Consider the following 26,889-nt stretch of genomic DNA (forward strand, 5'->3'; position numbering starts at 1 on the left):
AGATTTAACTCATGGCTTTATTAAATCTGTAGTTCTTTTAAAAAGCACTATATGAATCCCTTAGTCCTCTACCATGCTGTTTACATCTCAAAAGCAGATCAGAAGAAAGAAGAGGCAGTGAGAGTATTGTTCAAAGTTACTCTTAGTCGTAGCCATGCTTCAAAGTGGCATATAGCAACCCCAACCACTTTAGTGATCATAACTTTTGTAGACTCAAGCAACTGCGAGGGAGGTTGGAGAAATACAAGACAGCTGGGTGTCTACATGGGAAAAACAATGCCCACACTTCATGAACAGAGTAGTCAGCTGGCATGTTTTCTCTATTTTCATTTTCTATGCTTAGTTAGAGGATCATTTGCAGCATTACTTGCTCTGAATTCCATTACTAGTTCCAGCACAGTTCATACACACACATACTGTATCTTCAAGAACACAAGTTTTCCTGCTCAAGAAATAAGGATGCCATTCAAGCAACACTCACCTTATGACTTTCAATTTTGGTTCCCCAATCTGAACTCTAACTAAGGAATTTTGTTTCCTCTGTTTTCCAAAGGCATCATCAAATGCATCCCCTGGCAAACAGCAGAGGGAGGCCTCCCTCCCAGAAAGCTGGTTTTCAGGTCGGCCCATGCCATCCTGTTCCATTAGTACATGTGCACACGGATATGAGATTGGCTGACCAATAGCCTTCTTTCAAAGTATTCACCAACTCAGAAGACTCTGAGCAATGCATCTCAACCTGCAAAACCTTTCATTCCACTCCAATTCTCCTCTTCCATCCTATTTTACATAGAAGTGATAAAATTCTACTCTTAAATACAGTTTTAGGATTAAAGAAAAGATTTCTTTCACTCAGGCATGTATATTTTTTCTCTTAATGGTTCAGCATGACTTTTGCAAAAGAAGTTTGAAGTGATACATTTTCAAGTTCCTGTCTTAAAGAGTCAAGTGTATAACCCAGACATTGTCTATAAAATACAGCCACTTATACACTCATTCACATGCATGAGAGAAAGACAGACAGACAGACAGACAGACAGACAGACAGAAATGTAACCTATAAAGAAGCAAGGAAGTGAGGAAGTGAATTTATTGCAGCCAACCTGGTCAAGATAATTGAGTTTACATTTCAACTTATGTCAAGAAACTGTGTGGGCAACCTACAATCAATTTCACTGTTTGAAAAATAATCATGGTCATTTGTCTACCTTGCTTTACAGTGACAGCATATACTTTCAAGAAGTTTCCTCTGTTTGAGTAGCTTTGCCAATACTGCAGACTTCATTTGTGGCAGGATACATATAGTGGTGGCTTCTAGATGATACAGTAAAACTCACACAACTATGGTTCTGGAAAACCATGACAGAGAACAATTATTTCATGGCAACTAGAAGGTTCACACACATGTGTGGTATTCTGCACATTTCAAAGCTGAAGATGGATTGATTTTTTTCTTAATCTGGTTTATTTAATATGGTGATCTACAGTTCTATCAATTTCCAGCAATACATATAGATAGATAGATAGATAGATAGATAGATGATAGATAGATAGATGATAGATAGATGATAGATAGATAGATAGATAGATAGATAGATAGATAGATAGATGATAGATAGATAGATAGATATATGATAGATAGATGATAGATAGATAGATAGATAGATAGATAGATAGATAGATAGATGATAGATAGATAGATAGATAGATAGATAGATAGATAGATAAATGTATATACTGTGTGTATGTATATGTGTCCATGCACATATACACATTTTCTTTACAGGGAAGATTTTCAACATCTTTTCTTACAGTTTTGTGTAGGACACTGCACATCACTGACCATACGTAATCACCCTGTCATGCAGCTACATACTTGGACTTGTCATTCCTGTTCAGCTCTAAAAACAACAACAACAACAAAAAAACACCAACCAAACTTTATATTATTTCTTTTTTTTTTCTGGAAAGCTTGATTCCTATTACTATTTTCTTTCTCTTCTTAGTTGCTAATCCTGACATCAGAAGTAAGTTTCTCAATTTCACTTTAGACAATCACACTGGTGCTTTTACTAAGAAGCACATGGACAATACCATCACGATCATAAGAATCAGGTGTTCATCCGACTCTCTGTGTCTGACATGTATAATCAATGAATTTCTGTGTGTGGTTGGGAGTTATGTGTGTGTGTGTGTGTGTAAGGGGGATTATATGTGAGTGTGTGTCTAAGTGGGTTATATGTGAGCTTGTGTAAATGTGAGCTTGTGTAAAAAGCAGAGGACAACACCGGGGAACAGTCCCTCACTTTTCCGCCTTGTTGGCAACAGGCTCTCTTTCCCTGCATGAGTCAGGTTAGTTGCCACTTGAGTCTTGATACAAGCTCTTGTTTCAGCTTCTCATCTCCTGGTAGTGGATGCTGGGATTACACATACTTCAGCTACTGCATCTGACTTTTACGTTGTCTGGGGGAATTTAAATTCAGGTCATTAGGCTAAGGCAGAAGGAGTTTAACTTTAACCCGGAGCCACATTTTAGGCTGCAGCGAGCTGGGAATGTTTGTGTATATATTTATATGGTCTTTGTCTTAATAATTTTAGATGTAGCAAAGGTAAGCTACCCAGTGGCATGGAACCAGAATTTGTTTTCTTTAGTTCCATCAGTTGAAAACCAGCATCATCTTCCTCATGAGTGCCTCCTTTTTTGGAAGCTGTACCTGTCATGTCCTGCTCAGGGACTTAACTGGAAGGGAATTCTGCTTTGCACTCATCATACCCAGTGTAAAAAGAATACATGAAAGATGACAAAAATAATTTAACATATATCTATAAATGTTCTAGAACAATCCTAGGAGCTTTAATTCACTAGAGTCTCTATAAACTTGAATCTTAAGCAATTTAGTCTTTAATTGAAACTCACTATTGTGTTCCTGCCTGTACCATCTTTCAATAAACACCCTTCCACAAGAGAGAGAAATTTCTTTTAAAAATGCCATATCAACATTAGAATATTAATAGATTGTGATGAAAACAAGACCCCTCTGCAGCTACAGATGCTGTTTCTATGGAGAATAGGCAGAAATAACATGACTCTTAAACAAACAAAATTCTCAGTAGTTACTGCACAAAAATCATACTTATATCTAGTTTTGACACAGTTTTCATCTACTCATTACTGAATAAAAGTATATATTTTTTATAAGTTATATAGTAAACTGGGCAGTGATTTGTTCTCTGCTCTCCTCCAAGTGACCACTCTTGCCATTTTTGAAATTCCATTTCTTCAAGTGCTGAGGAGTGATTTAGTGACATTGAGACCCGGCAGAACACACTGGTTACTTCTTATCAATTGAAAGGTGTTTTTAAGTTAGAGGAATGTTCCCTGGTAGAGAGTAGGTTAGTTTTCATGTGTTGATAAGGAAGAAACACTTATCACAAATCCCTTGAATCATTTGGGGTCGAGAACCTCATCAACTTTTTGAGTGTGTCAATTATTTGGTTTTGCCCTTTTATTTTCTACCTGTAATAAGAGAAAACAATCTGTAACTAATTTGAAGGTAGATGAATTCAATATAGTCATAAATTCACACTGTGAGGAGGGAAAGGCACCAGGCCACCTTTATTCACGCTTTGCAGCAGGAAAGTTCCATTACCTTGCGTGCCACTCGGGAAACCTCCTGCACTCAAAATCCCAAAGCATTTTAGTGTAGACTCAGGTTTTCAGCACGTGGAGAAAAATCAGTTGCATATTCTTCTTTCTAAAGGAGATTTTTTTTGCCTAGCGCTTTCAACATTTTTAACTTCCTCTCAACGTGAATTGCTGTGTCTATGAAAAATGACTCTGGGCTTAATACTAAAGCAAGAACTTAGGATGGAAAGGTTCAGAGGTGTCAGTCTCATTAAATTACTGCTTCTTCTGTACTTGGGGAAAAAATCTGCTTTCATTCCACAAGCTTTAATTACTCACCAAGTGACTATAAATCTGCATGTTGTTCCAGGTATACCATGGGATAACAAAAAGGATCAGGGACGGCTTCTGTTCTTAAAATACTTTGATCTACTGAGGACTGTAATCAAGATGTCCAAAGCAGGATGAAATAAACCAGCTTGCAGGGAGGAATATCATAATTAAAAAATAAACAAATAAAAAGCAAAAATGTGTTCCTATCCCAGGCGGGTCACTGGCTACCTTAGTCACGGGCAGCAATAAAGCAGCTATTGCCTTAATGTGTTACAGCTCGCTACCCATGTAAAGGTAAAAAAGCCTACTCTGTAAATATGAAGACAGCTACGGATACACACGGAACAAGCCATTAAGTATAAATAGATGGGAGAGCAGCTCTGAAGCCAATTAAGTGGAAAATGAACAGCAATGTGTTGCAAATATGCCAAATTTTTAGGAGAAATCATTCAATCTCTAAAGATTAGTCAATCCTCTGGGGCTTTTATACTAATCTTTAAAAATACAGATTAGGAATTTGTTATAGCATTGTGTGACTCTTTTTAAGTTAGACTTGCCTCTCTGTGCCGTTGGACTGTGGAGGGCATGATTACACATTCGGGAGGCAATGAAAGCCCAGTCTTATCAGTACAGCGAATCCTTCCAGACAGCCGTAAACAAACTGTCTGGCCCTCTGTGGGAGACAAGGATGTACAAGCTTGATTAATGGTTGGCATTAACGGCACCTGGGAGAGGAACAGTGGAAACCAGACCTCGGGAAACGCTTCAAGGACAGAAGCAGCATCTGAAGCTACATGGAAAAAGGGTTCCATCCAGGATGAAAACTGCGTCACGGAGGCAGCTGAATTGAAACCAGAATTCAAGGGCAGAATGCAGAAGGCAAGGACTGAAGAGGGAGCGAAGCTGTGGCTCCCAGCTTCCTGGGAACCATCCTGCTGTTAGGTCTTTCTGCCCCGGAATCTTTCTCATCTCCCTCTTCTGCCGCTTCTCCTGCACCTGGGATTCTTTTCTTTGACCCCTGTGTGTGCCCTTTATCTGAAGTATCTTCAGAACGTGCTCACTTAGGCTCCCTTTCTAAATTGCTTCCTGCTTGTTTGTTTTCGCCTTTTCCTGAAGGATGAGTATTTTATTTATTTTTTTTTATTTCTTAAGACCATTTTAAAGAAGTATTTAAGTACAAATTATCTTGAACATAAAAGAGGACTCATTATTCATTTTCTTTTTTTTTTTTAAATTTTTATTCTGCTCCCCGTTTCCCATTTCCCTCCCCTCCTCCCACACATTGCCCCCTCCCCCCACTCCCCTCCCCCATCCCCACTCCTCTTCTCCTCCCCCCAGTCCATTCCCCCTCCCTCTCGATACTGAAGAGCAGTCCAAATTCCCTGCCCTACAGGAAGACCAAGGTCCTCCCACTTCCATCCAGGCCCAGGAAGGTGAGCATCCAAACAGGCTAAGCTCCCACAAAGCCAGTTCATGTATTAGGATCGAAACCTAGTGCCATTGTCCTTGGCTTCTCATCAGCCTTCATTGTCCGCCATGTTCAGAGAGTCCAGTTTCAACCCATGCTTATTCAGTCCCAGTCCAGCTGGCCTTGAAGAGCTCCCAATAGATCAGTTCCACTGTCACAGTGGGTGGGTGCACGCCTCGTGGTCCTGATTTCCTTGCTCATGTTCTCCCTCCTTCTGCTCCTCATTTGGACCTTGGGAACTCAGTCCTGTGCTCCAATGTGAGTCTCTCTCTCTATCTCCATCCATCACCAGATGAAGGTTCTAAGGTGATATGCAAGATATTCATCAGTTTTATTCTTTCTTTTTACTCCACAGGTCAGTAATACATCAATAACCCTGATCTGGTCATTATAGATTACATACATCTATTGAAATGTCACTTAGTACCCACAAATATGTGTGATTATGTGTCAATCATAAGTAAATTATTTTCCTAAGGGAGATCACTTGTTGGCTGCATTGTACAGAAAGAAGAGAAGGTGGAAGAGAGAAGAGTAGGAAAAGGGCAAGATTCTCAGTTTTTAGGTCCTTAATGGTAATAAGCTAGATACTGAAAGCAGATAAGGACACAATTGAGGACATTCAGGAACACTGAAGACATTAGGAAGAAAGTGGAGACTTTCAGACAACTTATTAGAATATAAAGTGAGGAAAAGAGGAGGCTGATATGATGCTTGGGTTCTCGGCACCTGAGTAAATACCAGTGAAGGAAATGCCGTAAGTCACTGGATATAAATCCTGAAACAGCACAGGTACAGAGTGGCCGATCACAGTGGTGCTCTTAGCTCAGTGTGGGACAGGAATGTCCCAGAGAGCTTGGTGATAACTAACGAAAAGAGAACAAAGGAGCAGGAGTCCCCAGGTTTGAGTATTACTTTTTTCAATAGACTCCACGAGAGTAAGCAATTTTTTCTACAAATTTATCTAGACATGAATTATTTTAAAATAATGTTTAGACCACGAAAACTTTTACATGTGTGCATACTCAAGATGGAATATAAAGTATGTAAAATATGCCTTACCTTTCAGTTTTTCAGTTTTATGTATTTAATGTAACACTTTAAGAACAGTATGTACAGCCAGTCTAAGATAATTTGAGGACAATTCTAAAAGCTTGCCAAGTACTCGTTCAGTACCCCTCTTGTATTTCTCACTAATGGGCCCAAGGTAGTTTCATATGAACTACATGTAAGGGGTTCATGGAAAACTTAATTTGACAGAGGAAGAGAAATGTTGACACATTCATTTCCCTGTAATAAATGAGCTATTAGACAAAGTGACTTCACTAATTTTATAGCACTTACAGTAAATGTTTCCCACATTTTACTTCAGCACATCCTTCGTTTGCTCATGACTTCTGGATATTTATGCCTGACCCATACTTACCTTTGGAACTTTAGATAAATTGGCGAGGCTGATATTTTGAGATATGATTTAGAGTTCTCTACTTAACATTTCACTATAACTTTTGCTTTCCTACCATTTCAGTCATATTAATTCATTAGCTAAGGGGAGAGATGACACAATAAAGAAAAAAGTAAATCTTGGAGCTTTGGTTCTCAACTGCCTGTCTCTCGGGAGAGTACAGGGAAGACCTCAGAACACAAAAAGAATGCTCCAAAGGCTGTGTGATCCCTCTGAGGGCATGAATCTTCTATTCTAGCGGCTAGATTAATCGTCTCTTGGCTGGGAAAGAAAATGAGTCAGAGGAGAAACAAAGAAAACTGAGATATTGATGGGTCCTTAAGAAAAGGTCTCAGGGCCTTTTTGTCCCATCTCACCCTGCCACACTCTGCTGTCCTTAGTCAGACTCTCACTCCTGGGCCTGTTCTAAATCCTCTCCCAAGTTCATGACAGTGTATGTCAAGACTTACAAAATACCACGATAATTAACAATAAAATATTGACTTTGCAAGTTCACAGACATGGATAATTATTTCAGATATTTCCAAAAAAAATCTTTAAATCTCTATGAGAAAAGGATTTGGGTGAAAGTCTGGATTTTCTGAGATGTGAGAATCATATATTTTTTTGCTAACTCTGTTAATAGCTTAGAGCATATCAGAGCTTCTGGGACTCATTTTGCCTATAATGAAATGGTTGATCACCAATATTAATTTATGTTTGGTGGTTTAAAATATGATAAAGTCAAATTCAGCATTAAAACCCTGTATAGCAGGCTTTATCAGGCTGCCAGGCCCCAAATCATGACATGGACACTTATGATTAATTATGAATGCTTGGTATTAGCTTAGACTTGTTTCTAGCTATCTTTTTAAATTGAAATTAACCAATTTCTATTAATGTACTTGCTACCCTGACCCTCCTTTACCTCATCTACATTTTGTCCATCCTAATTTTCTGCTTCCTTTGTGTCTGTCTGTCTGTCTGGCCTCCAGCAGGCTGGCCCTTGGTGGGCTGGCTGGCTCCCCTTTCTTCTCTGTCAGCTTCACCTATCCCTTCTCTGCATAGCTGTTGGCTATTTAGTGCTTTAGTAAACCAATCAGGTGCCTTAGGCAGGCAAGGTAAAAAGCAACACATCATTACATAGTTAAATAATTATTCTGCAACATAAACAAATGCAATACCTTTTACGTAGTTAAATTAATATTCTACAACAGCCCTGTGAAGTTTTCCTAAAGGAAAAAAAAAACAATTTATCAGGACTCTGTGTCTTAATCCATTTTCTGTTGTTAATATCACATTATGATTTGCTAGGCGAGTTATAAAGCAAACATTAGTTCACAGCTCTGTCCTTGTTGAGGGGGGTTAGCATCTAGTAATGTTTTTCATGCTAGTAAAGTTCCAGCATCACAAGGCAGACACAGAAATCGTGTGTGTGTGTGTGTGTGTGTGTGTGTGTGTGTGTTCTGCTATCTCTTGCTGTCTTTGTAAAGCCCCAGATTTAGTCATTGGGCACCACCAAAATGATCTTACTTAGTCACCTCTTCAAAGACCTAACTCTAAGCATCATGGTCAGTCTAAGATTTCACTTTTTTGATTCTTCACAGTTTGAATTAAAATTTGACACATGAAGCATTGGGAAATAGTCTCACTCAATATCCAAGCCAAAAACACTGTGATTAAACCATGTTTCATCAGCCCAGTAAAGCAGAATTACTGCTGTAAAGTCTGCTACTTAAGAGGGTCATTGAGCCCAAACAGAACCCAGGATTAGAGGCTATCTGGGTAATGCTGGGAGAATCTATTACTCCCCTCACAAATCCACCCAAATGAATGAAAAAAATCCCTGATTTATTTTCTCTAAATATTTATACATAAAAGGTATTTGCCAGGTTGGCCACAGCTTAGTGATAGAACACTTGTCTAGCATGCACAGGACCCTGACTTTGATTCTGAAAGCCTTATGAGTGTGATTAAATAATTTAAAGCAATACAGATCTGCTATTTAGATTTCAGATGGCATGATATTATATACAGGAAATTCTAGGAGAATTTGCCACTAACTTTTTAAAAGTTGCCAAGTTAGTTTATCAAGATATAGAATCAGTATCAGCAATGATTAATCTTTTTAATGGTAACAATGAATACTTAGAATGTTAAAATTAAATGTGTTCTTTCGAAAGAGCATAAGAACACTTGGAAATAGATCCACAGTGTGAAAAATGATTGTGCAGAAATCTATAGCCATGACAGATATATTACAACTTGTGAGAAACTGGAGAAGAGGATATGCCTGTTATTGTGTTAATGGACTGCAAGATTTGAGATAGTTAAAAAGAATTTTTCTACTGTAATTTATAGATTTGATACAATATCAATAAAAATCATTAGATTCTTGGAATGTATGTGTGTACGTAAATGGACATGTTGGTTATAAAATTTATATAGAGTTGCTTTTCTTGACATAGGGTCTCCTGTATCTCAGGCAGATTTTGAACTTACTATGTAGCAGAGGATGACCCTGAACTCCTAGTTCCGGAATGTGCTGCCTTGTGTGACTTCATGAGGTCCTGAGAACAAGTCAAGCCTTCATGCATACTAGACAAGCACTCTAGTAACTGATCTACAATGCTTGCCCAAGATATTCTTGAATGACTGAAAACATAAGTTTCCCAGCTCTTGGAAAGCTAAGATTATATATCCTAAATACATTTTATAAGTGATCTCAAGGTTTTTTTCTTAAAATGTAAAATAATTACATTTGTCCTTCAGTAGGCAAGTTCAGCCTTCTATACCAAGAATGATGATGTCTGGTAGTCTCCAAGGGAGCCATTTCAATACCTGTCAGAGCACTGCTAACTGGGCGACATCTTTATGCATGATGGAGCTTTCTGGTCTCTCTTTAGTGTGTGCCAAGGCTGTTGGAGAATGTATGGCTGATGGTTAGGTGTCAACATGTTAGAATTCCAGTCTTTCCCATTCACAGTTGGTCTACAGCATTTGTTCCAGAATGTGCTACTTCATTGTTGCATGTTTCCACACCTACCTGGCTGGCTATGTATACTATTTCTTCATTGCTTTTCTTGCTCAGCCACACTGACATGGCTGTGAGTTAGCTTCTGATTCGTCACACTTCTAATTCTTGGAGCATGTTGTGAAGTCTAAAAATATTTGGTATCTACAGTCTTTAGAAAGCTAATGTCAAGGATTAAACTGGCGTATCGCTGGGATCTTCCTACATGGGAATTGAGTACAATTTGAGTTAGAAAATGAGACATTTCACTTTCTATTTTAGTAGTCCCTCAATATTACAGCTTAAAATAATTTATTCTTTGAGAATTTCATAACTGCTGACGAAGAACTATGGATTATACTCGCTCCCATTTCTCTCCTTTAACCTCTCCAGAGTCTTTGTAAAAACCCCCTCCAGACTCAATATCCTCCTTTTTCGTTTTGCCCCTTTAAATAAAACCACTAAATCTGACTAGTGATGCATAAACATGGCGTGGGATAGGGCAACCTACCAATGGCCACTGGGGCATGGGCAACCTACCAATGGTCAAACCCCCAAAGAAGACTGATCTTCCTCTCTCAGCATACTGTCAGCTTCCAGAAGTTTCTTAATTAGGTGGGGACCTATGAACCCCTCAACCATTCATGCTGGAATTTTGGCTGCCTTGATTTTTTCCAGGTAATCAAAACCACTTTGAGTTTATCAGTATTATGCTTTCATTTTTAATATATTTATTCAAAGAGCCATATAAAATCTTTTTTCTTAGAAAGTTAATTCTCCATAGGATATATAGTACCGAGATATGAAATAGGACATACAGCACAGAGTCAGGTGAAAAGCTTGGCTCTCAATCTAGGAGAGCGATTGGGTTTTAAAATCTCAATCAAATCATCTGTTCTCGATATAATTACCTGTATCAGCATAAACAAACACACAAGATAATTTGGGGTTCAAATTCCCATTTTTTGAGGTGATTTTAGACTATATTTGTAACAAACCATAGAAACTCAAATATTGCATCTTAAATCACTGCACCTATTCTGGTGGGTGTTGCTGCTGTCTGATTTAACATGAGTGAAAAGAGATTTAACATGAGTGAAAAGACTCGCCCAATAGAATTTTTAAAAATACAATTCTGTATCAGCAACAAAGTAATAATATGATACAGTACCTTCCAAAACTTCATAAGATTTTCAGTTGTGTGTATCTCAGACATGATACAGTGTAAACTTCCTGGGGTTTATGCCCAATGGTGACATCCTAGGAGTTCAAAGGGATGTTGTTCTACGGACTGAGTTTTAAGAAATGTGATTCCTATACAGGAGTTTGAAACAATGATCAATGGTAAAGAAATGGAGAATCGGTGTTTAGTTTTTCTAGACTATAGTGGTGGGAGGTGGGGGAGGGAGACAAAGGCTGTCAATGGAAAGGATTTTGAACCATAACCCAAAAAAAGCACGCATTTTATGAAGTTGTGGTTGTGGTGACTCTGGCATCAATCCCAGGACTTGATGGACAGAGACAGGAAGAGCATGAATTTGAAGCCAGCCTGGGCTAGTGAATTCTAGAGTAGTCTGAGTTATACAGTGAAACACTGTCTCTAAGAACAGAATGCAAAAAGTTGAACTCCTTTCAGAAGTCCAATCAGTCACTTGGTTTGACTCTAGAAGGACCTTCTTCCACATCAGCACTGAGAGCTGACTTCACACCAAAAATCTTACATGGACCAGCCTCTGTGTCCAAACAGAAACCCAGCTCAGGTGCCTCTTTAATGGAGCATCATGGACCCAGGCACTAGCTCAAAGGGCAGGGCAGAAGAAGGCATGCCATTTGCCTTGATACACATGAATTGTCTGGTCCATGAGAAAAAGAGCTGAACCACGACGGTTTCTGCCCTGCTGTCTCTGGTCTTAGACCCAGATGAATATGACCTGGTAAATTCAAATTACAGGAGAACTGAAACACTCTTGAGAAAGAGCAAACATATTTCTAAACTTTCCTTGGCCCATACCCCTTGGTAATTTTCCAACTCTGAAATCATGCTTCCTATACTTGACACAGCCCCTCTGTCTCTGTTCCTGTTCCTTCACATGGGCCAACATTGACTCTTAAGTCACACCCTCTAACACGGTAGTGATTGTCTGAATCCACACCTTCATCTGAACACATACGTGTCCTCATTGTAGCATTCCTTTGAGAAGGCATCCAATGAAGAAACCCTTGGAGCCATGACTGACTTTTTCTGCTACATGCTTTTGCACCCTACTTCACATATCTCCTCTGTGTCCTTATGGGAATGCACCCTACTTTGAGTCCCTCACTGACTTCATCAACTCAAAAATGGTTAAAATTTAGCTCATATTTGGCAGATGTCTTATAAAGGATACAGATAGCGTTCTTAAATAATAGTAGGGCACCATAAAGAGAGCTACAAAAGGCCTCAGAGGGCTTTGCAGATGATCCAGAACTAGCTGAGATAGGTGTCTTTAGGAGCATTTAGTACACTTTTTCTAAAAAGTATGTGAATAGATTCAACATATTCTTAGGCATCTATGCTGTGACACATCTGTTGCCCTCTTAAATAAAAGCAGAAGCTCAACAGTGTGGCTGGCAAGCTCCTCCTCCAGTCATTCAGCTATAGCACTCAGTGTGATGAGAAGTGGCACAGCATGGGGTGTTGCAGCTATCAGCGAGCTGTGTCCTAGATTGCAGTACTAGTTTGATCATCTGCCCAGATGATCTTGGAAATACATTCTCTCCAAAACCTCACTTGACTTGTCTGATAAATGAGATACCATTGTCTTATCATAAGACTGTTTTAGAGATTGAATTTTTTCTTTTTTCTTCATTTTCTTTCTAAAAAATGTTTCTATTGAGTTATACATTTTTCTCTGCTCTGCTTCCTTCTCTTCTTCTGCATTCTCCTGTGACCCCCGTGCTCCCAATATACTCAGGATATCTTGCATTTTTCTCCTTCCTATGTAGATCCATGTATGTCTCTCCTAAGGTCCTCTTTGTTGTCTAGGTTCTCTGGAATTGTGGACTGTAGGCTGATTTTTCTTCAATTTATGTCTAAAAGCCACTTATGAGTGAATATATATCATATTTATGTTTCTAGATCTGGGTTAACTCACTCGATATGGTTTTCTGTAGATCCATCCGTTTGCTTGCAAATTTGAAGATGTCATTATTTTTACTACTGAGTAATATTCCATTGTATAAATGTACCTAATGCATGGCAGTAAGAACATACAGCTGCCAACCCATGAGGACAACCCTGCTGGAAGTAGCCAGTATTTCTGGACAGGTGCTGCTCTCACTGAGTCTTGTCCTATTTGGGAGAAGGTTGAACTCTGAGACTAGGAGACAGTTCTCGGTGGCCTTCTGCACACTCCTGCTCAAGGGGATGCTGACCCTCTCTCCTTCTGTAGCTACAATGATCAGAATATGGCTTGTTTGAACTGATAATAGACTCTGCCTTCAGAACAAGTTATGTAGAAGAAAACACAACTGGTAGATACCTTCTCTCTAAAAAGAAAAAGTCACAGAAGAGAAACTACAGTGTGTTCTGGTTCTAACTGTGTCCCTTTTAAAATCCGACTTTAAAACTTTCAGTTAGCAATTTATAGCTTTACGCACACAGTCGCACTTAGAAATGCATTACTTGATCTTAAATTATTTCAAGCCATTTTCAGAAGTTTAGTAATTCATACCTAAAATGATTTTTCCCCGTAAATCAATTTATACTCCGTGAAAGGAGGAGCAATTAGCAAACATGGTTTGCTGTTCTTTGGTTTCATTTCATAATAAATTATTCACAAATTGCCGCTCAGATCCAGCTAAGGAATCCCAACTGTGTCACAAAACCAAGCCTCACATTGCATCTCCTTAGAAACATAAAGGGCTAAGTTTGTTTCTCTTTTGCCTCTGAGTTCTGCTTCCCTTAGTTCCATCTGGAAGCTCTCTAGACACCACGAACAGGGCCAGGAAGTGGTGGGAGCTGTCTTCAGGCTTTGCATGTGAACCTCATCGTGATGTTTGCAAGGCTAAGGCAAAGTAATAACACGAGTGCCTGGGATTGTGGGAGGACAGTGACAGCTGCTTCTTAATCTTCGTAGTATTTTCTTTTGAGAAACAAATTAAAAGGAGAATGTGTGTGAAGCTGTGGGCTAACTTCTCCCAAAGGTGTGGTTTTAGTCTCTTACCCTTGTTCATTACCCAAGATGACTTAAATAAGAACAGCCTGTGTTAGAGTATCACCTTAAACATACCCAGGGCATGAATCACCTCATTTTACTCATTCCTTGCTTCAGTTGCTCTACTCAAGGAGGATGTATTTTGTTTCTTGGGTATCAGGTGATTTTCTAACTTTAGATGACATAGACTACCGACAAATTCATAGTTATTATCATCTCAGAGGCTCTATTCTGGTGACAGATAGAAAATAAGTCAGTTTGTTAATTTTTAATTTAAAAAATCTCCAATACAAAATACATTTGATGGTTGTAGGGCAATCAAAAGGAAAGTCAGCACAGCTAAAGAACAGAAAGGGGTGCAGGGAGGAGATGGTGTGTCTAGAAGGACTAGGAGGACTAGGAGTCTGGGTAAAATCATGAATTAAGTAAGACAAGGAGCCCTGAGTGCCCCGGGGTGTTGGATTACAGGCTGCATGCACAGTGGGCAGGCATCACAAATGAGCCTCCCATCAACACTGTGACAGAGGTCAAGCGGGCCATCTACTCCCCAGAACTAGGACTCAGGGAGTGATGCTGACTTCTAACTGCCAGAGTCACTTTTGGGGAAACAAATTGGCCAGTACTTTCCATACTTGCTTTTGAATTGACAAACTTCTGTCCAATGAAATCTTAGAATTTTCAAATCGTGAAATCAGAAACAATGAAAGCTCTCTGGAGGAAGTAGACAGAAAGACTTCTTCAACGTTGGGTCTAATCCTCTGACCTTCCATAGGCCGGGGCACTCTCCTGTCTGTCACAGCTCTGTAGACTAAAGGCTTTCCTTGCAAGCCTCCTACAACACATATTTCTCTTTGCCAGATAGAAGCAATGCAGGTCAAAGAAGATTCAAGCAAGGAAAAACAAAACCAGGAAGACTATAACAGAGCAACCACCTCAACTTACTCACAGACCTGATAAAACAACTTTCTTTTTTTCAAGACTCAATGCAGTTATTTCACTGTTACTGGGAGCCAGAAATCTGGGTGCATCTGAGCTGAGTCTTTTGACTCCAGGCCCATTAGGACATTGCAATGCAAGCTCCACCCACGTTATTCTGAGCTAGCATCTCAGGGTACTGCTGGCTAAAGATTGCTTTGCAGCTTTCTTATATTAGCCACATGTGTTGCTGTACTGAGAATATTAATTTCTTAATAGCTGTTGGCCAAGGATTCCCTCAGACCCCTGTGACACGGGCCTCTTTGAATGACAGGTTACAACACAATATTTAACTTCCTTAGATCGAATAAGACCACACGCAGAGTGAAGGGATAAAAATAGAGTCAAAGTCCTTTTGTAGCCTAATCACAGTGGTGACATCCTGTCATTTTGCCTTCTTTGTTTCTTAGAAGGGAATCACTGGATCTAGCTTACACTCAAAGAGGAGATTATTTATAGGTAAGAATAATGAGGAACACTCAGGGAAGGGATTCTATAAAGCAAGGATAATGAGGGACATTCTAGCGATTGCCTGTCACATAGAGGCAAACCCCAAAGTAGAAGTTTAGTTAAATTCACTTAAAACTTATTATTCTTGATACATGCAATGTACTACCAGTCTTTGGGGGAAAAGATTTTACATTTCTTTCCTATAACCCAAAAGTAGACATGCTAGCATTTCCATTGTGAAAAGTTTCTAATTGAGATTCCTGATTTTTTCCTGATGTTGAAATATAAAATATCCTTTTGAACATAATCCTATTCAGAATTTTCTTGCTTATATGATAATAACAATGTTGGCAATATAAACACCAATTACAGATAATATGTAAGTCTTTCACACCTTGTCTGGCAACACTAAGAAAGCTTTAGGACAGTGCCCTGGAAAGTTCTCACATACCCTGGCCTGTCCTATGGCTAATAATGTATAGGACTGTGACACCTGCCGTTGTCACCTCAGTTCTCAATTTAGTGAGGTCACTCTCATGGGTTCCACATTTTGCCGGTTGGTTTTTCTTGATTCCATGCAAACTAGAAGCACTGGCCAGAGGAAACCTCAGTTGAGGAATTGTATCCATCAGATTAGTCTGTGGGCACTGTAGGCATGTCTATGAGGACTTTTTTTTTTTTTTTTTTGAGAAACTAGCCTACCGTGAATGGTGCCACCTATGGGTAGGCAGTCTTGTGTTTTATAAAAAAAAAAAAAAGTAGCTGAACGTGACCATGGTATGGTCCTCCATGGTCTCTTCTTCGGTTCTTGCCTCTAAGTCCTTACCTTGAACTCCTGCCCTGTTTTCGCTCAAGTACAGAATGTTAGATTGATTAGATGAATCCTTCCCTCTGAGGTTGCTTTTGGTCATAGTGCATTTTTTTTTTTTTTTGCATCAATAGAGAAGTGAAGTAGGACATACGGAGTCTATGGTTCAGCATGTAGAAAGACATTTGATGGCATCAAAAAGACAGAGGAGCCTTGAGTGTAGGACTTGTTTTAGAAATGTATCCGTTGAAGCTGTATACCCTAAGGAGCTGTTCTCTGTATTTTCAGTAGCTAAGGTTTTCTGTAATGGTATCTTGCTGTAAAAAGGAAGGTTCTTTGATGAAGGATGAATTCTATACTCATCTTTGGGTATAGAGATAAGTATTTAGGTTGTTGTTAGAAATGGTACAGGATTAAGAAAGTTCTGAGAGCCGGTGCTTCTCTAACATCCCCCCAGAACCTCACGAGCCTTGTGGGGCTGCTGACTAGATTTACTATATCAGGTGCAATTTCCCTCCTATGAAGTGGAACTTGAATCCAACTAGACAGCGATTGGTTGCCACCAAGATATGAGTGCCACTATTGAACCTTAGGGATATCTTCCCATGCTGCCTATTGTTATGGTTCCTGAATGGTTTATGGTTCTCTAAAGCTTAACATCCACTAGTCCCCTGATGATTCCCCTTTATGTTTCTGGTATTTGTGGTTACTCTTACTTATATACTCACACCTGAGATTTAGAGCAAAGAATTTCTGAGGAGAGAGAGCGTGAGGCTCTTGTCTTTCTACTGGCAGGAAGACTGTAAAAATGAGAGAACCCGAAAGTCTGCTCTCAGATTGTACCTTCTAGCTATGACAGGGAAGTGACACCCATGAAATTTTAACAACATGGCTGCTCAAACGAAACCTGAACAAGTCCAAAACTAGTTGACATTTCAGTGTGGGAGGAGGAATCTTTAAGAAACTGGGAAGAGAGCTACAGCAAACTTCAAGCTGACTTATACCTAGTGTCTCAAGGGAGGAGTCTTTAAGAAACTGGGAGAAGAGTTACAGTAAACGTTCAGGCTCACTTATACCCGGTGTTGTGGGTTCATGCAGCTGTAGGGCAAAATATTTGACCTAGTAGGCCTCCATGCCACAAATGTTTTTGTTTACTTTTTGTGGAATTTGTTTTCTTTTTCTTTACTTTTTAAAGTTAGCATATAAAATAACCTCATCATGAAGTTTTCATACATACAAATCCTTGCATTTTGCTCTGATCCTTTTATCATTGTGAACAGAAATTACCAGAAACAAACAAAGCCACACCTGTGGTAAAATTCTACAAGACTGACTGGCTGATGAAAACTTTTCCATTACAGCAAGAATGTAATAGAATAATGGAGACCAATAGCCAACTTATTTTGGGCTATCTTTAGTCCTCTTGTTAGCCATCAGTTGCTCACTACCGTCTGATCTAACACCAGCTCACTGATCAGGTAAAACCCTAAAATGTCCTAAGTTAAGAGACCATTAGGACTGTTAGCATTCACCAATGCAAAAGCTAAGAACATCATATGTTAATATTTAAATCTTAGAACAGAGTTTTCCCAGCCTTGCTGTACTCACGTATCCAACATCACCATCTTTTAAAACTGCCATGATTTATGATTTCCTTTTGCTCAGTGAGTTTAAAATTCATATGATCGTTTCTAATCTGTAATGTTATTCAGGGAAGCCTGAATCAATGTCTCTGGGCCATGTCCACCCACATCTGGCTCAAGAATAATTTATCTCATATTCCCTATGAGACACTATCTTCTCCATCCCTCCTTTCTGCCTCTTGCTGATCTCCTTCCTCTTTTCAGTTGATTTATTTTCATGGGACATATTTGTACACACATACATGCATACACATATACATACATGTACACACATACATCAACCTCCTCAGTTCTGGATATGAAAGAAAAAAGTTGTATTTCCTCATCCATTGCTTTCCATTCTTCCCTCTTTACCTCTTTATTTACTCTTTTGTTTTTGTTTTCATTTTGAGTAAAGATCTTGCTATGTCTGTCTAGTCTCAAACTTTTGATTTCACCCTGCCTCCTCCTCTCAAGTGCTGCCATTTCAAATCTAAGTCATGTGCCTAGCTGAACCTCAAATCTCATGGACCATCAGAACATGTCATCACCCTTCTTCAGCATTTCTCTGTAGCAGTGTAGACCCCCCCCCTCAGTTAATAGCTGTTCTTGCGATGCACGGAACTGTATTAGAGCTGGAAGGGTTGACCTTTCAAAGCAAAGCATCCCTAACCTCTCAGTTAAATCTACAAAAATGTCTAGCCTTTGACCCATCTGTCCTTCAAGATAATATTCCCATGGCAAAGAGAGAAAGAACTTAAGAGGTGCTTGTGTGTTTATTTCTCTGTCTTCTTCCCAATTTGGTCAAATTGTAATCAACCCAGTTCCTTGCATTTTTGATCTCCTGGTCTTTCTCTTTGGAATTCTGTGGTAGCAGACCTGAGTGTCTAGTTACAGGTACAGATGTGTGGTAGCTCAGGTATTTGCTCCTTCCTTATTAAAGAGCTGTGAGAGGCTGGAATAGTGAGCCATCGGGAATGACCATTAGGGCTTCAGCTTCACTAAGCTCCCCAATCACTACAGTACCCATCAGGCACCTGGCTCCTCCCAGGAACTCTGGTGACTGACTAGGCTAGGACAGAAACTTGATTTTAAATAATGCTTCAATTGTTTCAATTATACTTTCTATTTTTAAAGCAAAATGGATGGAAGTAGTCAAATGGAATATACTGTGACAAATTATAGTGACAACAATTTTGTCAAGCTTTCCATGACTAATAACCCACAGATGATACCAATGAGCTTCCTCTGTCTGCCCTGGATGCCACTGTCCCAGCACTCAGCACACTGATTTGCCTTTCTCTTTTCTCAGGAGACTGTGAGCCCCTAAAGACCCTGACATGACAGATATGCTGAATACAAAGTTTAAGGCACAGAACCCCAAAATACGACTATAATAATCATGCTGCCACAAAATGGGTTTCTTTGTCTGCAAGGTTAGTTTTAACCAATTTTTTTAAAACAATGATTTATTTATTTTGGTTTATGTATATATGCGCATGTCCACGTGTCTGTGTAGGTATCATTGGGGGCTAGAGGAAGGCATCAGATTTTCTAGATCTAGAATTAGGTGAATGTGACCCACCTGATATGGGTGCTGGGATGAACTAGCAGAAAGTACAGAGACACTCTAAATGTGTGCTTTAACATCTGTGAAAAAAACTCTCTACTTGTGAGCATGTCTTCTATATACCAGAAGGAACAGGATGGCACATCACTAAAATCCATCAGTGGAAAACCCTGCACAACAATCTTAGTTTTTGTGTAAAAATATCTTTTCTAGAAGCTCACCTTAACCAGTTCTTTCTCTGCTCCTTTCCTTTCTGTGCTTCAGAGAAGAGTGTGATTTAAGCCTCCTGTGGAAGCTAGTTCTTTGAGATCTACTGTAGTGAATCTGCTGGGTTTTTTATGGCTACCATCTCAGAGGAGTGGCATATATGCTATGATATTTCTGATTTCCTCCAGTTAATTTGTGTTCTAGCTAAGAACTTGTGAAGAGTGAGAGCAAAGTTGTTTTCCTCCATATTTCATGATGTATTTAATATTATTTGACTAAACAAAGTGAATGGAAGAAATGAGGGTTTAATTAAGAGTATTTTTCTGGAGCTGAAAGATGGCTCAGTGGTGAGGAGAACTTGTTTTTGCAGAGGGCCAGGGCTTAATTCCTAGCACCTGCATCATAGTTCACAACTGTCTCCGACTTCAGTTGCACAGGATCCATTGCCTTCTTCTAAGTTCCCCAAGCACAATGTGCGCATGTGGTGCACACATATATTTGTAGGGGAAAAACTCACATAATGTGCTGTCGAAAGTCACTAGTTCATTTCCTGACCACCCTGACTTGAAATAATTACACAGAAATCTGTATTAGTTGCAATACTACTTGGCCAATAACTTAAGCGTATTTCTGGCTAACTCTTATATCTTAAATTAACCCACTTCTATTAATCTGTGTATCGCCACATGCCTGTGGCTTACTGGCAAGGTTCCAGTGTGTCTATCTTCTGAGGGTGGCAACAAGGTTTCTCCATGACTCTGCCTACTCTCTATACATATGTCTTTCAGCCTGACTTTACTCTGTTAAGCCATTGGCCAAAAGCAGCTTCATTATTAACCAATAACAATAAAAACGATTCACAGCTGACTTCACCTCCCTCACCATACATGAAATAAAATCAATTCATTTAAAATATGCTTTTGTCTTGAGTGGAAAAACAATAATTTCCTGGGTTTGGGGTTTATGTCGGTGGAAGAACACTTGATCAGAAGGTACAAAGTCCCAATGTGGGATGATTTAAATGGCTTCATGCTTTGTCAAAATGTTAGGAAATGACTTCTCGCTCTAGCAGCACCACTAACTAGGCAGGATCCACAAGAACGTCAAAAAATTATAACCTGTCCAGTTTGGAAGACACAGAGTGCAAAGCTATGGTGTACTCCATCCACTACCCAGCCAGAGAACCAAAGCAAACAAACTAATCTCTCTGCATTGCTCTGCCTTTGCCTCTTGATCGTTGATATGAGAAATTTGAGTGGTGTCTCCCTGAGTAATGGAGCCTTCCTAGGCTTTTGGATTAGACTTTAACTCAGAACTTAGGATACAAGTTGCTCACAGTCATACAAAGATTTCACTGACTCAGTAGTTTAGCATTCCTGTCTTATGAATCTGAAGAATAAAATTCACAGACCACAGAAGATAAGCTTCAGAGAGTAGTTTATCACAGATTTATAGGTGGGATGTTGAAAGAGAGAGAAGCCAGAACTGCAGCACAGCAGGAAGAGGCCCCTGGGGATGGGGTACCATCAGGCTGCTAGTCTGTGCGTTTTATTGAAGGACTTATGATAGACACCGCTGTGAGGCCTGTAGAGGCAGATGTGCAGACACATTCACTTTGGAACTTCAGAGTAAGAGTGAGCAATAACCAGCGACCAAGAACAAGTTCTCTCCTATGGTATTTCTAGTCTCCAGCAATGAGACACTGTCCCACTGACCAGTTTCTATCTCCTGTTCTCATGATTATTTGATATTATGGGTTGTAGAATATTTACAGGCAGAGGGATACCCTCATAAGTGGAGTTGTATAACATTTTCTCTCCACTTACTTGTGCTCCCTCATTTATATAGTAGAGAAGATGTGGAAAACAGACCATTAAAGGCCACTTTTGTGAAAGAGCATGGACTCTTCACTTGGGCCTGCAAATGCACAATGGACAGCTAAAACAGAGTAAGAATGGAAAGCATGTCTGACTGCATTTTGCATTTTCCTCCTTAGCTTAAAACTTTTAACCAGATCCCTTCTTAGTTCTACATGTAGACATGTGTTAGGACTAATTTTCTGTCAACTTGATATAAACTCTTGTCATCTGAGAAGAGGGAACCTCAACTGAGAAAAGACCTCCATCACAGTGGCCTAAAAAACCGGATGGTAGTAGTGCATACCTTTAGTCTCAGCACTCAGGAGGCAGAGGCAGGCAGATATCTGGGAGTCCAAGGTCAGCCTGGTCTACAGAGGGAATTCCAGGAAAGCCAGTGTTGTTACACAGAGAAACCCTGTCTAGGAAAACAAAAACAAAATTCACCTGCCCCTCCCCAAAAAGAATGGCCTACAGTCAAGCCTAGAGGGCATTTTTCTTAATTAGTGATTGATGTGGGAGGGTAGAGCCTATTGTGGGTGATGCTATTCCTGGGCTGGTGGTCCTGGGTTCTATAAGAAAGCAGGATGAGCCAGTCATGAAGAGCAAGCCAGTGATCTGTACCCATCCATGACCTTTGCATCTGATGTGGGATGTCCTTCTGTATATGCGCTGTTTTTATTGGCTAACAAATAAAACTGTTTTGGCTTATCATAACTAAGGAAAACTAAAATTACAACTATTCATTCTTCAACTCCATCAAAGACTCCAGAAGGATATAATATTACCTAAGTAAACAGGAAGTGCATTGTAAGCAACTTTCAAAACTGTAGAATTGACAGAAACAACTCGTTGCCTGGACAGTCACCCAAAGTTCTTCTGTACCATTGGGGCACCCATCTTCAGCCTACATGCCTATAATATCTAGCAGACTTTTCCATGAAGCAGGAAATTTCAAAGATAGTTCCAACTATATTGGCAGTTTGTCAGTCACTTTTTTCTGTATCCTGCAGAATGTCTGGCAGACTCTTTCATGAAGCAGGAACCCCAAAGGACCATCTCACCTTTAGGTAAGTTCAGCAGTCATCTCTCTGTGGGTCCCGCATGTCTAGGTCACATAGCATAATATCAAGCAGTCCAGGCAAGAGCAGTATCTTGCCCAAATAGCTGCAATAGGTTCAAAGCAGTTTCTTTATTAATCAATGGTATTCAAGCATACAGAGGGGAATCCCACATCAATGTCTGTCATGTAAAAGAGGGCTGGCAACCCTTCAAGGCTAAAGTACCAAGAAGAATATTTAAGGTTTTCTGCTTTTTCAATGTGGTGTTCTTCACCTCCAGAGTGATATTGGAAAGCCACTATTACTTCAAGCCAGCAGTGAGTCTTAGAGTAGAGTGTCCTATTATAAGACTGTCCCCATTAGTAGGGGACAATTACCTCCATGATACCTCATGAAGTGAGCTGAGGCTGAGCTTCTTCTTAAAGCTCAATATCCCTAAATACACACTAAAATGTATTTATCTTCTTGTCTTCCCATTAGAAGTATCCTAATTAAATCCTTGCCTTGCCTTTCATCATCAGTTTTCATTTGCTATTTCTGGGATGAGTGGCTCAATTTCTTGGTGACTGCTAGGATCTTGGACTCTGGTAACAATAACATCAATGAGCATGATTATTCCTTTCCCCTTGAAATATTTCTGCTGTGAGGACCAAGGAATGAAAAAGACACAGCCACTTACACTATGGAGCATTGTGCCTGCTTTTCTACCAAGAGCCTCTTCAAAAGAACAACACAGGAAGCAAGAACTGACTGTTTGGCCAAAGCGAACAAAAGTGGGACTTTCCAGAATGCTAATGTCTTGAAGAATCAGGAAGGTGTTCAAGATCAAGTCCTCTTTTTACTAATGAATGTTTTACCTTTATTCAATATCTTAAGAGGCTGGTGGGGAACCACTTCTGGATAAACACACCAAGTAGATACTTAACTTCAGGGTCATTAATCAGTTTTAGCTTCCTGCTATTACATAAGATCTTACACAAACTAAAAGCTACTGGTTTAATGATTTGAAATAAATAATACAAGGTTAGTGCACACGTTTCTAAGGAGACATTATTTATCAGTGTGTCAATAGATATGCCTGATTCTTTAATCTGTATGCTGACCTCAGAACTTAGGGTAGGATCATTCCACTGGGCTACAGAGATTGCTTTTCTGAAGTGCATACTCCAACTGAAAGAGGCTAGACATCGCTGGAAAAGACCAAAGAACAGTGCACACTTCCCTAGCTTTTAAAAACATTTTTCTTGTAGACTTCTTGCAAGCAAATTTCTCAGAAAGGAAATGTTAAGAGTAGACTTTTGAGAGGACAGAATCTTGTGGCTCAGGAGAGACACTCCAGGCATTGAGTAGTATATCCAGAATATGTTCAGATAACTTTAACACCACCTTCATTGCCTTTTCTCTCTCTAATTGCAGAAAGAAGAAATAGGTGATGCTCATGGACACTCCATAGATAAGGAAAAACCTAGCAGACCCCAATCAACTCAGAAAACAGCTCTTTAATGCATGGTGCTTTTATGTGCTCATGTTTGTTTAAATTAGAAAGACTTGAATCAACTTCTAACTTTCCCCTGTGTCTCTCTTCCACTTCCCAACCCCAAACACACAGGTTTATTTTTCAAATGTAATTGTCTTAGACTCTCTCCTCAAATTTGTGTTACCTAGGAAGATGAACAGAAAACTAAAAGGTTTCTATATATTTACACTAAAAACACCATCTTTTCTTGTGAAGACACTAATGACTATAGAAGGTCTCTACCTATTACTATTATTATTATTATTGTTAATTATTATCATTTACATATTATTACCTATTACTAGTCACTAATTAAGAGGCAATAATAGATAATAGACAATGGTTTGATTTTCATCTGAGAGAGGGTTTCAGTATGTAGCCCAGCTGGTCTCAAGCTCAAGGTAGTCTGCTTGCCTTAACCTGCCCAGTACTGGATTCTAGATGTATGTTCAGGCTATACTGACTTTTATTAAGAGTGTAGTTTTGACCACTTATTATTTCTTAACTTATCACGAACTCTTCTAGAGCTAAGAGGATCTCAGTTCTTAGCCACTGTCTGTGTTTTTCTTACCTATCTGTTGTTCCTAAAAATCATACATTTCCCCTTTAAAACTGCCAACATGCCTCACAGCCCATTTCCCCACTTCTATTGCCTCTGAGAAGACAATGTTTAAGCTACAATCACCTGCTTCTTCTTTGAGATGCTTTTTTTTTTTTTTTTTGGTAAAGCCCTATTGTATGTGAGCGTGGTGAATAGATCTATACGCTTCCTCTTTTTTTTTCTTTTAATTTGCCTGTCTGTTGTTACAGTCATCCTGGAAGATGAGAAGATATTTTGAAGAGAGACTCACATGCTTCTTCTTTATCTATTAACTTGCCTCCCAGGGGAAGATTTCACAGTTTTAATAAAGCAGCGCAGAGACAATGCTGGGTCAGTGATGCGCTGGACTTCATTTTGGTGAGAACTGCTTACCTATGCACATCTCTTGCCCTCTATTTCTACCTGAACGACTTAGTATCACCCAGACAATCTTTGGTGGGCAAGCAAGGGAGAGTCACTGGACTCTTTTATCTGTCCTTCTTCCATTTCTCTGACTTTCTCCATCCCTCACTGTTTTAGTAGAGATGTTGGCAACTATAGCTCAGGGCCCCAAGTTGATGCTTTACAATCTGGTAACACCGTCAGTTCATTTCTACACAACTTTAATGGGTAGCAGAGAGATTTCCCTTTCCTCTGAGATGTCAGCTAACCCTTACCGGGCTTGCCATCCCCTTCAGACCAATCATTGTGGTGTTTTTTTTTTGTTTGTTTTGTTTTGTTTTGTTTTGTTTTGTTTTTTGGTAAGAACTCACTATGGAACTCTGACTGGTCTGGAATTTCCTTTGTAGACTAGACTGACCTTCGATTCACAGAGGAACTTCTGCCTCTGCCTTCTGAAATTTCTAACCAAATTCTAAGCCTTCCTGCCCTGTTGTTCCCCCTCCACCTGTCACCAATAACATTCTTGAGCTCCTCTCTGTACCTGTTTTGTGTTTGCTTGGCTGTTTGTTTGTATTCTTTTAACTAGGAGAGCAAGAACCTAAAAAAGGGATTGTTGTTAAGTCAATTGCTAGTCTAACAATGGCTTTGAAATGTCATAACCACTCTGTGACACCATAGACTCAATTGTCTACAAACATACAGATGTAGAAGTAAATCTTAGTAATAGATTTACTTAAGAGACATGAAGTCACATGAGCGGAATTTAGCTAAAGGAGCACTGTCCCACAAATATTCCAAAGATAAGTCATATGCTAACCAGGCCTGTTAGAGATAAGCAAAATTTACGATATTGAGATGTAAATGCTTACTCACCACGACTGACCAGCCATTAGGCTCTTTCCCAAAGATACACTTTTTTGGAGCAACTCAAGGGAAGACAGTGTAGGGTCATACAATCATTAAGTCCAGGTTTGCCATTAAGGGCCCTGTTCTCTTATTAGGAAAGACATAATTGTGCCAGGTGAGCAAGATGACTCTGGGTGACCACTGTTTCAATAAAGAACAATATTGGTGTGCTTAGGATAATTCTGGTAATATGGAATGGCTTGGTATGGAAATAAGTTTTTTATCTGCCTAAGGGGCCAGACTTGCTGTGTCTTGTCTCTGTTTAAATTGTTCAAAGTGTAATCTGGGGCTTGCACCCAAATGACATTTAAAGATGACAGTGTTTGTGACGTGCATAAGCCTAAAGTATATAAGTTAGTAAAATTTTCTGTTCAAGGCTGCCTCTTGCTTAAGCCTTGTTTAGCCCCAGTTGGCCATGGACTTTAGTAAGCAGCTTTCCCTTCAGCTCTAAGTGTGCTGGAATCATACGATTTCTATTACAATAATAAAGCACATAATTGACTTGCTTTAAAATAATAATAGAAGCATTTCTTTATAGTGAGGGACACACATATGAACAAAATAATTTCTAAGGAGTAGCAAAATAATGTTTGTCTTATTACAATGGCAAAAATGACATCCTACGGTGGAAATGTAACAAATTAGTTGTAATTGTGGTTTGAATGAGATGTCCTCCATAATCTTGGGCATTTGAGTGTTTGGTCTCCATTGGTAGCTCTGTGGGGGAGACTTGGTCCTGCTGGAGAAAGTGTCACCGAGAGTGTGTTAAAGGCATGAACCATTTCAAGTTTACTCTGCTTCCAATCTGTGATTGGGGATGTGAGCCTTGTTCTCATCTTACAGTCCCTCTCACCGTT

The sequence above is a fragment of the Chionomys nivalis genome, chromosome 24 (assembly GCF_950005125.1).
Source record: "Chionomys nivalis chromosome 24, mChiNiv1.1, whole genome shotgun sequence".
NCBI lineage: Eukaryota > Metazoa > Chordata > Mammalia > Rodentia > Cricetidae > Chionomys > Chionomys nivalis.